The following is a 9,690-nucleotide window of genomic DNA, read 5'->3' as shown; positions in this document are numbered from 1 at the left end:
CCAGGCAGTTCTAGAAGCTGGGCACTGTGGCACATCCTGGTTCTGAAGGGAGCAGGATCAGGCAGTTACTTTCAGCCTTTGCCCAGACCTTTTCAGAAATGTGCATGATAAGGTACTGGAGAGACTGCTCAGCAGTTAAGAGTACTTGCTGCTCTTTCAGAGGACCTGAATTTGGGTCCCAGCACCGTATCAGGTGGCCTGCAACTGCCTACAGGGTATCTGATGCTGTTTTCTGCCCTATTCAGGCACCCACATACACATAGCACATGCACACACAAGCACATCAATAAATCTTTTTTTAAAAAAAGAGCAACAACAACAATAGTAAAATGTTCACCAGTGAGCACAAGGCCTACTTCAAGGCGCCCACTGGTCTCCCTGGCTAGCCCGGCATTGTGTGCTCTGCTCCCCAGCGCTCTCCTCCCCTCCTCCCCACAATCACTGCTCCCCTCACACACTTGGCTTGTCTCCTGTGGCTCTGTCCCCAAGTAACCTCACATCCCAAGAGCAGCTATTCAGGTCCCATGTTGTCCGCAGTCCTTCTCAGGCTGATGCTGGGTGCTAGTTCTGGCTTCCTGCCCACTCATCTCGTCCTCTAATTGGATCCTAATGTCTTCAAGGGGAGGAGATTTTATTCAGTAACTCAGCTCAATTGGTTATCACACAGTCAGTTCGGAAAGCAGCTCTTCTAGGGCCCTTTAGTCACACGAGAAGTAGGCCTGTGGAGGTTAAGTCCCGGCATCAGGACATGGCTCAATGCCACTTCTCTTGTCTTATGGAACTATTCTGTTACCAAGTTGAAAAAAAAATCTTCCATCCGACTGTTTTCCATCCATCCATTCTGTGTCCATCCACACAAATAGCTATTCTTGGTGCTAAGGAAGCAAATTCCAACCCACAAGAAACTAAGAAAGTTATGCGGCGTATTGGAAAACAGTAGATGCAGCGAAGGAAAATAAAACTAGGGCGAGCGAACAAGCAAGACTAAGTGGGAGACAGTCGGCAGTGGGGAGCCGGAGTGAGCCTTGATCACATCAGAGCAAGGTGTCCGGGAAGACAGAACACGAAGGACAGGAACAGTCGGCAGTGGGGAGCCGGAGTGAGCCTTGATCACATCAGAGCAAGGTGTCCAGGAAGACAGAACACGAAGGACAGGAACAGGAGGGACACGGGGGTGGCCCAAGAGGAGCAAGAGTTCTAAAGTGGACAGGGTAGTCAAGGTGATAGAAGAGAAGAGATGAGGTCACAGGGGAAGCAGGGCAGAGGTCATAGGCCTCTAGGTCACTGTAGAGCTCTCGTTCTTCCTTTGCATAAGACAGGAACAGCTGGAAGGGTGCACTGAAGAGCAACGTCACTCATGGCTCTGGCTGATGGAACACACAGAGCCACGGGAAGGGGTGGCTGTGTGGTTCTTTTTAGAGAGCCCTGAGAAGCACCGACGGGAAAGGATGCTATTGTCACGTGTTCTCAGCGGTCATCAGATGCTCACAGTGCACGGATAGCTGCTAAGTCTCAGCTAAACACCTGCTGTCTCCCTGGGGAAAAAGGGGATAGGTACTTCAGGAATACAGAGCAGACACACTGAACTAAGTTTAAGGGATGGGGAGGAAATTCCTGGGGGATGAGCCTCAGAGCTGAGCTCTGAAGTTTGAGCAGGAGTTGGCCCTGGGACGGGGATTGGCAGTGAGAGAGGCATTTTGGAGGCTGGTCAGGAAGTCCTGCTGAGTGAAGGTGATTTGAATAATAACCTTCAGGCATGAATAACACGAGTCTAAAGAGGTGTTGGGCACGGCCGTTTCTCTGGAAATGTCAGTCGGAACATAGCTCACTACCATAGAGAGCGGAGGCTGTGTCTCGTCACGTTACTCAGGGTAGTGAAGTCTGGACATGAGTGAATTGAGATCCATGTGACCTCAAGTGATATGAACCAAAAGACATCATGAAGGGTGTGGTGTGAGACATGGCTAGCAAGAGGGGACAGGTAAAGCTGGAACCTGTAGAAATCAGGAGGGAATTCCAGGCATAAAGGCCACCATGACACCTCAAGACATGTTTAAGTCCTAAGCCAAGTACCTGTTTGCGGGATGTGGAGCTATCATGGCTGTTGGTTGGGTTTCTAGGAGAAGGGTAGGCTCTGTGTCCAACATGGTGGCTTCCTTCTGGGGAGAGAAGGAGGAGGAGAAGGTCGTGTGAAGATGGGGACAAACACTGGAAGAGGCAGCTCTGAACCAGCTGTAAGTCAGGGACTGCCAGAGAAGCAAGACAGGCGCTCCCCTTTAGGGCTCAGAGGAAACATTGCCCAGCCATGCCTTGATTCTGACTCTGACTTTTGGAACTGTGAGAGAATCGATTTTTGTTCCCCTGCCTCTCTCTCTTAAAGATTTATTTATTTATTGGTTTTTTTTTGAGACAGGGTTTCTCTGTAGCTTTGGAGCCTGTCCCAGGCTGGCTTTGAACTCATAGAAATCCAGTTGTCTCTGCCTCCCAAGTGCTGGAATTAAAGGAATGTGCCACCACCACCCATCAAGCAGAGGTTCTTTATTTTTTAATTAATTAATTTTTAAAAATGATCTTTTCTCATTTTACACACCTATCCCAGTTTCCACGCCCTCCCCTCCTCCCGCTCCCCTCACCTTCCCCCCACATCCCCCCCACCCACTCTGGGAGCAGAGGTTCTTAGCCCCTTTGAGGGGCTGAATGACCCTTTCACAGGGGTTGCCCCAGACCACTAGAAAACAGATATTATATTATGATTCCTAAGAGTAGCAAAATGACAGCTATGAAGTAGCAATCAAAATAATTTTATGATTGGGGGTCACCACAACATGAGGAACTGTATTAAAGGGTTGAAGTTCTAGGACGGTTGAGAGCCACTACTCTAGAGTTCTGAGTTTGTCCAGTCCAGGCAGCATCAGCATTAGGGTTGTTCCCTTTTAACTCTCCCAACAATGACTGCTGAGACACCTCTGCAATCTCCTTGTGACCTTGGGCATTTCAGAGCCTTGTAGTGAAGGCTGATGGCTTTTCTCAGGCTCTCGATGGAACCTCCCCCCAAATCTCCAAACAAAACTGTGCCTCCAACCTACTCTAGATGTTTCTGGCTTGCTGGGAAGGCAAATAGGGGAGGGAGGGAGCAAGCCAAGGTATACGGAGTCTTGCAGGTGGAAACATGGGCCTAAAAGGTTAGAATTATTAGACAGGAAAAGGGGGCTGGCTGCATTTGGTTAGCAACCATGCGTGAAGACAGGTTAGAAGAGTTTGTGCTTAGTCCTGGCTCATACTTGCTCTCTGGGGGACTTCTAATACCCCTTTTCTTTCTCCTCTGGACTTGGTTTCTTCATTTGTGGAATAAGAATTGAACGAATCAATTTATACTTTTCCTTCAGTTCTAGAAGTCTCTATTGTAAAAATAACCATGAGGCGAAAAATCAAGATGTGGGGGTATGGATAGAGGGGCCAGAAGTGGAACTCGTCTGCCATGGATCTGGGGATATTCTCAGAGGAACAAAGTGGACTGCCCTGGGCAAAGAGCAGTTTTTCCATAAAGGTCTATAGGCTAGGGCATAACACCTATCCCGCTGCTGACCAGCCTGCCTTTGGCTTGCCCTTCCTCCTTCACCCACTATGGACAGACACTGGAACAGGCGGCTTTTGTGGCGCCTGGGAGTGAGAGCTACTAAGGCTATCCTGCTGGCAGTGGGCAGCAGTGCTGGTACGACTGGGTGCTGTTGGCCTACTTCGGTAGCTATGACACTTCCGCTCCCCTGAACTGTTTGAGCCCAGCTGCAGGAGGTGGTGAAGAAGTAGGCTGACTGTGGTTGGTTCTACAGACTGGTGTATGAGGTGCTTTTGACTTAAGGGTCAGAAGCCTTCTCAGCCTATGAGGCATTTGGCCAGGGGAAGCCTCAGCCTGTGAGGTGTAAGTAACCAGGGAAAGCTTCAGTTCAGGCCCAGGCTGGGAAGATCCAGCTCCCAAGTGCAGACTTCTCCAGCCTCCTTAGGCTGGGAAAGAGGTGGCTCTGGTCTCACTGCTCCTTCTCCTTCATTGCTGAGCCCCAGTGACTAACCCAGGGCATCCAGACGGAGCGGCACTCCTTTGGCTCCCACTGGGTATCTCCTTGCTGGCATCTACAAGTTAAACCATCAATTTTCCTAGCATCCTTCCCTACAGATGCCAGGGAGATTTAGTCTCCTCAGACTGGGAGCTGAGACGATACGGGAGTCAGACACCTGCCTCAGTCTTTCTCAGACTCCACCCTGCATCCATTCCCCCTTCCTTCCCTGGCCGGCCAGCTTAGTCCTTGCAGAGTGAGGGTGTCACTTCCAGACACTCTTGTGAGAATTTTGTGCTGATCTCTGGAAAAATAGTTTCAACGGAGCACTCCTTCTATCAGCTTACTTGGAGGCAACAGGACTTAATCCTTTTTTCTTTTTTTGAGACAGAGTCTTATGTAGCCCAGGCTGGCCTTAAACTCAATAACCCTGAACCTTTGATTCTCTTGTTACCACTTCCCAAGTGCTGGGATATGGGATGTGACATCACACTCAGTCTGTGCAGTTCTGGGGATGGGACCTGGACTTCGTGTGTCGGGCCAGCACTCTACCATCAGCTACATTCCCAGCTCAGGACTTAATATTGTGCTTCTCCTAGAGATATTCGCCTTTCCAAATGAATAAGCAAGCCAGGTGTGGCAGCATGTGCTCACAGTGCCCTCCCTTCCTCAGGCTGAGTTATATAGAACCAAGCCAGCTGGAACTATATAGCAAAACCTCGACTTAAAGCAAGCAAGCAAACAAACATCTAGGCATAGCGATGCCTGCCCGTGATCTCAGCACTTGGGAGGTGGAGCCAAAAGGATTAGGAGTTTAAGACTAGCCTTGGCTACTTAACAAGTTTGAAGCCAGGCCAGGCTATAGTGCTTATGTCAAAACAAACAAACAAGCAACCAGCCAAAGAATTAACAAAAACGAACAAACATCATCTACACTAATGATCCCCTGGCATCTAGACAAGCACCCATAGATCTACCAATGGCCATGGGATTTATAGCAATTTCTCTCTATACCTCCCAAACCAAGTATTCACAGGAATTAGAGGTGAGGTGGAAAATAGTTATTCTGTCAATTCTCTGTACTCTGTAGGTTAAAAATAAGTGTGTTAGAGACTTTGACCCTTTTCAAAAGAAGAAGAAATGGGTGGGCTAAGAAGGGCCTGTTCTAAGGCAAACAGCTCCTGTTGTTGGCTTAGTGGGAGAGAGGGTGAGGTTGACTTGGCACAGGGATGATTTAGAGGTAGTAGGAGCTGGGTTCTAGAAGCAGATACTGCCAAAGGTTCCCGAGGAATCAAGGCAGGTAGTCTTAGAGTTTTAGTTAGTGAAATTTGAGTAGTCGGTCACTGAGATGGTTCTCTGTGATTGCTGCCTTTGCTGGTGTGTCCTGTTCCTTTGATGCATCATCTGGGGGCCTGAGTCCAGCCAGGGACGAGCTGTACTGGTGGGATTAGCCTTGACTTTAGAGATTTGGCCATGAAGTCAAAGACAGTCTCCACTGCCTCTTCTGTGGGACCCTGTCTCCCTTGTCTGGAGGAAGGGCTAAAGGCCAACGGGCTAGAGAGTGTTCCTGAATCCTGGAGGATGGAGACAGCCTTTGCTCTGGCAGATACTTTTCTGCTGAAACTCCAAACGGCATCAGCCGTCAGCCACATTGTCTGAGGAAGGCGTCACCTGCGACGCAGGAGAGGGAACTCTGGATGGTGAGAAGTCACTGTAGAATGAGATACAGAAAGTAAACAAGTGAAAAGAATAAACAAATGGAGGACGGTTAGCAGGAAGGGTCAGCCTGCTGCTGGAAGACAGAGGGTCTCCCAAAAGGGTGACAGTGGCGGCAGCGTCGCGGGTCTGATGTTCCCCAGTCACTTTGGAGACTCAACCCGTGAGATGTGGGCCAAGGGCGACTTGTGGGACTTGGAACTCCTGTGTTCCTCAAGGTCAGTGTGCTCCTGATAAGGTATAGAAGCAGAAAATACTTTCCCCTGGCATCTTTATTACTGTTGATGGCTCATTTGCATAAGTGGGTATGCGTGGTGGTCAATGTTACTTTGATCATCACAGCTTCAGATCAAATGGGCGAGGAGGCGTGCAGGAGCCTTACTAAAGACTGCTATCCTTACTAAAGACTGCTAAGGAGCCAGCACTCGCCTTTAATCCCAGCCCGAGGAGGCAGAGGCAGGTGGATCTCTGAGTTCAAAATCAGACTGATTTACAAAGTTAAGTTCAGGCTGACTAGGGATACACAGTAAGACCCTGTCCCCACTCCCACCCCACCCCCAAATCCTAAAGAGATAACCTGCAGCAGAATTTACATTGAGGCGTGCTCACAACAGATTAATAAACAAGATATTTCCTAGGTTCTGAGACTTGTTCTTTAGACCTCCACTTTCAACTTTGGGACCGAGCTCCTTGGTAGTTGGTGCTGAGGAAGACTTAGTGTCAAGGGTCTTGGGCATTGGTATTTTCTAGAATCATCTTATAAAACACAGCTGCATACTGGCCCAGAGTCGGGATTCAGTGTTCAGAAAACTTTGTAGGTATGGTCACACCATTCCCAGGCAGAACTCTGCAGGAATGAGTTGTCAGACAAATGCCTTACGTTTCCTGTGTCTGCCTCCTCATTTCAAGAGAGAGTGATATCCCTGGCCTTTTCTGCTGGAGAGGGCTGTGAGGAGGATCAAAGAATAAGGACTCCAAAATGTCTCAGAGCCCTGAGGGCAAGACCGGATCTAGTGCAGAGTTTTGCACCTGTACAGGAACAGAAAGGAAGGGGGGTGAGGTTGTCAGGCCTCTCCCATTCTCACCCTGTAGACGGTGGGGCAGATAGACTCAGGGAGGTACTGGCTATGAAGGAGGCCCTGTCTCCACACTACTGCATCTTCCCTTTCCCCTGAGGAACTTCTGAAACACAAGCCGGTAAACCACTGAGGTACAGTGAGAGCCCCAGGCCACAGTCGAGGGTTCTGTCCCAGCCTGACCTTGTCCTCTGGGCAGCCTTAGCCAGAGCTTCCTCCTCTCCAGCGGATTCATGGGCCTTGGCAACTCATCCGTCTCCACAGAAAGTGCTAAGGGATAAGGCAGGAGTAGAGGAACAAAGCCAGTGTGCTTGACGGTGGGGAGAGAAGGTGGAGCCACTGCTGGGGTGTGAGGTCCAGAGAGCAACGAAAAGCCTAGATTCCCCAAGAGGGCTGATGGTGGAGGGGGTGCCAGGAGAGGTAGTGCTGGCTTGTGCCAGGCTGAGCCTGAGTGTGAGTGATCCAGGGATTCAGCCTGTCAGGTGCTTAGGCCTCCCGTGGGCCTCTTGGGATGAACTGGGGGCTTGCTATTCATGTGCCTTGACGTCAGTGGCCAGGCCCGGCCAGCACTGAGCTGGCTGTGTTGGCGGCAGTTCATACAGTAGGATACTTCATGGCCTGATATGGAACCACACTCATTTCACCAGAACTCAGCCCACCGGGATCCTCGGTGTCTTCTGGTCCCTTCTGTTCTGGGCACCAACAGGGGTTCTGGCAAAGAGTCAGAGAAGGAGGGGAGGAAAGACCGTGGCCTTGGATCTCAGGGAACTGAGCATCAGATGTGCCTCCCACAACAGATTTGGGGCCAATGCTTCCTGAGGTTGAGCTCTGGGAGGCCCAGCAGGACAGCTGGTTTCAGTGGAAGACTTTCTGCCAGAGCAGTTGGTTTTAGCTTGAGAAGGAAGGCCATGGTGCAAACTGCTTAGCAGACAGCCAGGGGTGGGTGCTTTGGCTGTAAGGTGTAAAAACCAAAGCTGGGAGGTGTTAGTGTATATACACACACGGTCCAGTAACTGGAAGCGGAAACACAGCAGCGTGGAAGTCAGGCATCCCTTCACTATCTGGTCCTCACACTCTTTTGGGTGATGCTGGCATCTCACTCCCATTGGAGACAGAGATTTTTTGCTTCTTCTGTTGTAATTCTCTGTGTAGTCCTGGCTGTCTTGGAACTCACAGAGATCCTCCTGCCTCGGCCTCCTGAGTGCTGGGATTAAAGGTGTGCGCCACCACTGCCCTGCAGATATTTTGAGAATATCAGAAATAAAAGAAGAAGTCAGACCGGATCTCTCCAGCTCAGTGTCATCACCACAGCCACCATCATCCCCACCTTTGTCATCACAGAGCAACAGGAGCCTGTGGGAAGGGTTAGATACAGTGAGGAAATGCTGTAACTACTGCTGTTCTGAGGGAAGGCGCCAGGTTCCAGAGGCCCAACCGAAACTGGAAGCCCCAGTGGGGATCCTCCCAAATGCGGAGGGCTGGGAGCAGAAGTCTTGGGGTCAAACTGTTTGTCTTTGACACTGCAGTGGTTTTGGTTTTGTGTGCTGGGATGGCTGAAGATATGTTTTTATTGTTGTTGCTAGGGTTGCCTCGTGGATAGTTTAAATGTGAACTGCTTAGGAAGGGGAGGAAATCAAGAATCAGGAACAAGGTGACTCCGTGTGTCACAGGAAAGGAGAGGAGAGGAAGTGGTGGAGACCAGCGCCTCTCAAACCATAGCAATGTGTGAATTAGTCATCTGGGGCATCTTGCTAAAGAAGTATTCTGATCCATGCATCTCCAGGAAGCTCTGGGGTGATGCCGAGGAAGAAGCTGGTCTCTGGGTCACACTTGGAGTAGTGATAACCCCGCTCAGAGTCAGGCAGTCTCCTTTCCAGGTCAAAAATCAAAAGGTCCTCAGCCTGTTACTAGCCACAGGACATATGCAGGGCCCTGAATTTCAGTCTTCTCACCTGTAAAAGGGATGGAAGTAGCTGGGCAGCTGTGGTGCACACCTTTAATCCCGGGCAGGAGGGAGAGGCAGGTGGATCTCTGAGTTCCAGGACAGCCAGGGCTACACAGAGAAACCCTGTCTCAAACAAAACAAAAGAGGGGGGAGGGAGGGAGGGAGGGAGAGAGAGAAAATACTTGTTTTTCAGAAGCAGGTAAGTCTTCGTAAATATTTTCCATTGCCTAGCATAGTAAATAATTATATGAATGCATCTCATATTTTATACATCTTACTGCTCATAGGACTGTCAGTTTCTTTAGGTTAAAACAAATTCCTACCACAGATTCTTCTCAGAGACTAGGAAGATAGAACGGCAGGGGAAGGAACTGGGGCAAGTAATATTTAGTTCCCTCATCCTGCTGAGACCAAGGAGCCAGGAATTCTTACTGGTTTCCTCATGTAAATGTAGACTTCTTCTAGAACTTTCTGTAGGGCAGGCAAGGGTCTTGACTGCTGAGAACACACAACTAAGATCCACCTTGCTACCCAGGAGCCAGAAGCATGATCCTGGAAAGAGGGTGCATGCAGTCAGGGACTGGGATCCCCACGAAGGTTCTGGTGTCTCCTGACTACCCTGTGAGCTAGGAGTCAGCAGTTCTGTGTATCATTCACCTCTTAGCCACATGGTTGCCATGAGTCTGTGGTAAACCAAAGACCATCACTAATTTGGGTGTACAATCTGCCAGGCAGGACAAGCAAGCTTACAAACAGCTGTGCATACTAGTGTGCTTGGGGTGAAGTTTTACACATTTGTATACAGGGGTCCTCTAGAATTGGTGACCCACAGCTCCCCATCCTTCAGGAGCTGACACAGGTTGACTAACTGTGGGAGCTAGTGAGAAAACACCTGTTCCTA

General features: G+C 49.7%; 1 long non-coding RNA gene across 1 annotated transcript; it reads right to left on the bottom strand.

Moving 5' to 3' along the window:
- Positions 1–537: 537 nt before the first annotated feature.
- Positions 538–8,073, bottom strand: LOC126494378 (uncharacterized). The gene is made up of 3 exons (XR_007589998.1): positions 7,028–8,073; positions 2,074–2,159; positions 538–1,535 (listed from the first exon to the last, which is right to left on the bottom strand). It is a non-coding gene; the product is annotated as an uncharacterized lncRNA (long non-coding RNA).
- Between the last annotated feature and the right edge of the window lie 1,617 nt (positions 8,074–9,690).

The sequence above is a fragment of the Alexandromys fortis genome, unplaced genomic scaffold (assembly GCF_014885135.2).
Source record: "Alexandromys fortis isolate MF-2015 unplaced genomic scaffold, M_Fortis_MF-2015_v1.1 scaffold_29, whole genome shotgun sequence".
Taxonomy (NCBI): Eukaryota; Metazoa; Chordata; class Mammalia; order Rodentia; family Cricetidae; genus Alexandromys; species Alexandromys fortis.
The sequence above is the reverse complement of the archived record's forward strand: the minus strand, read 5'-3'. Positions and strand labels throughout refer to the sequence as shown.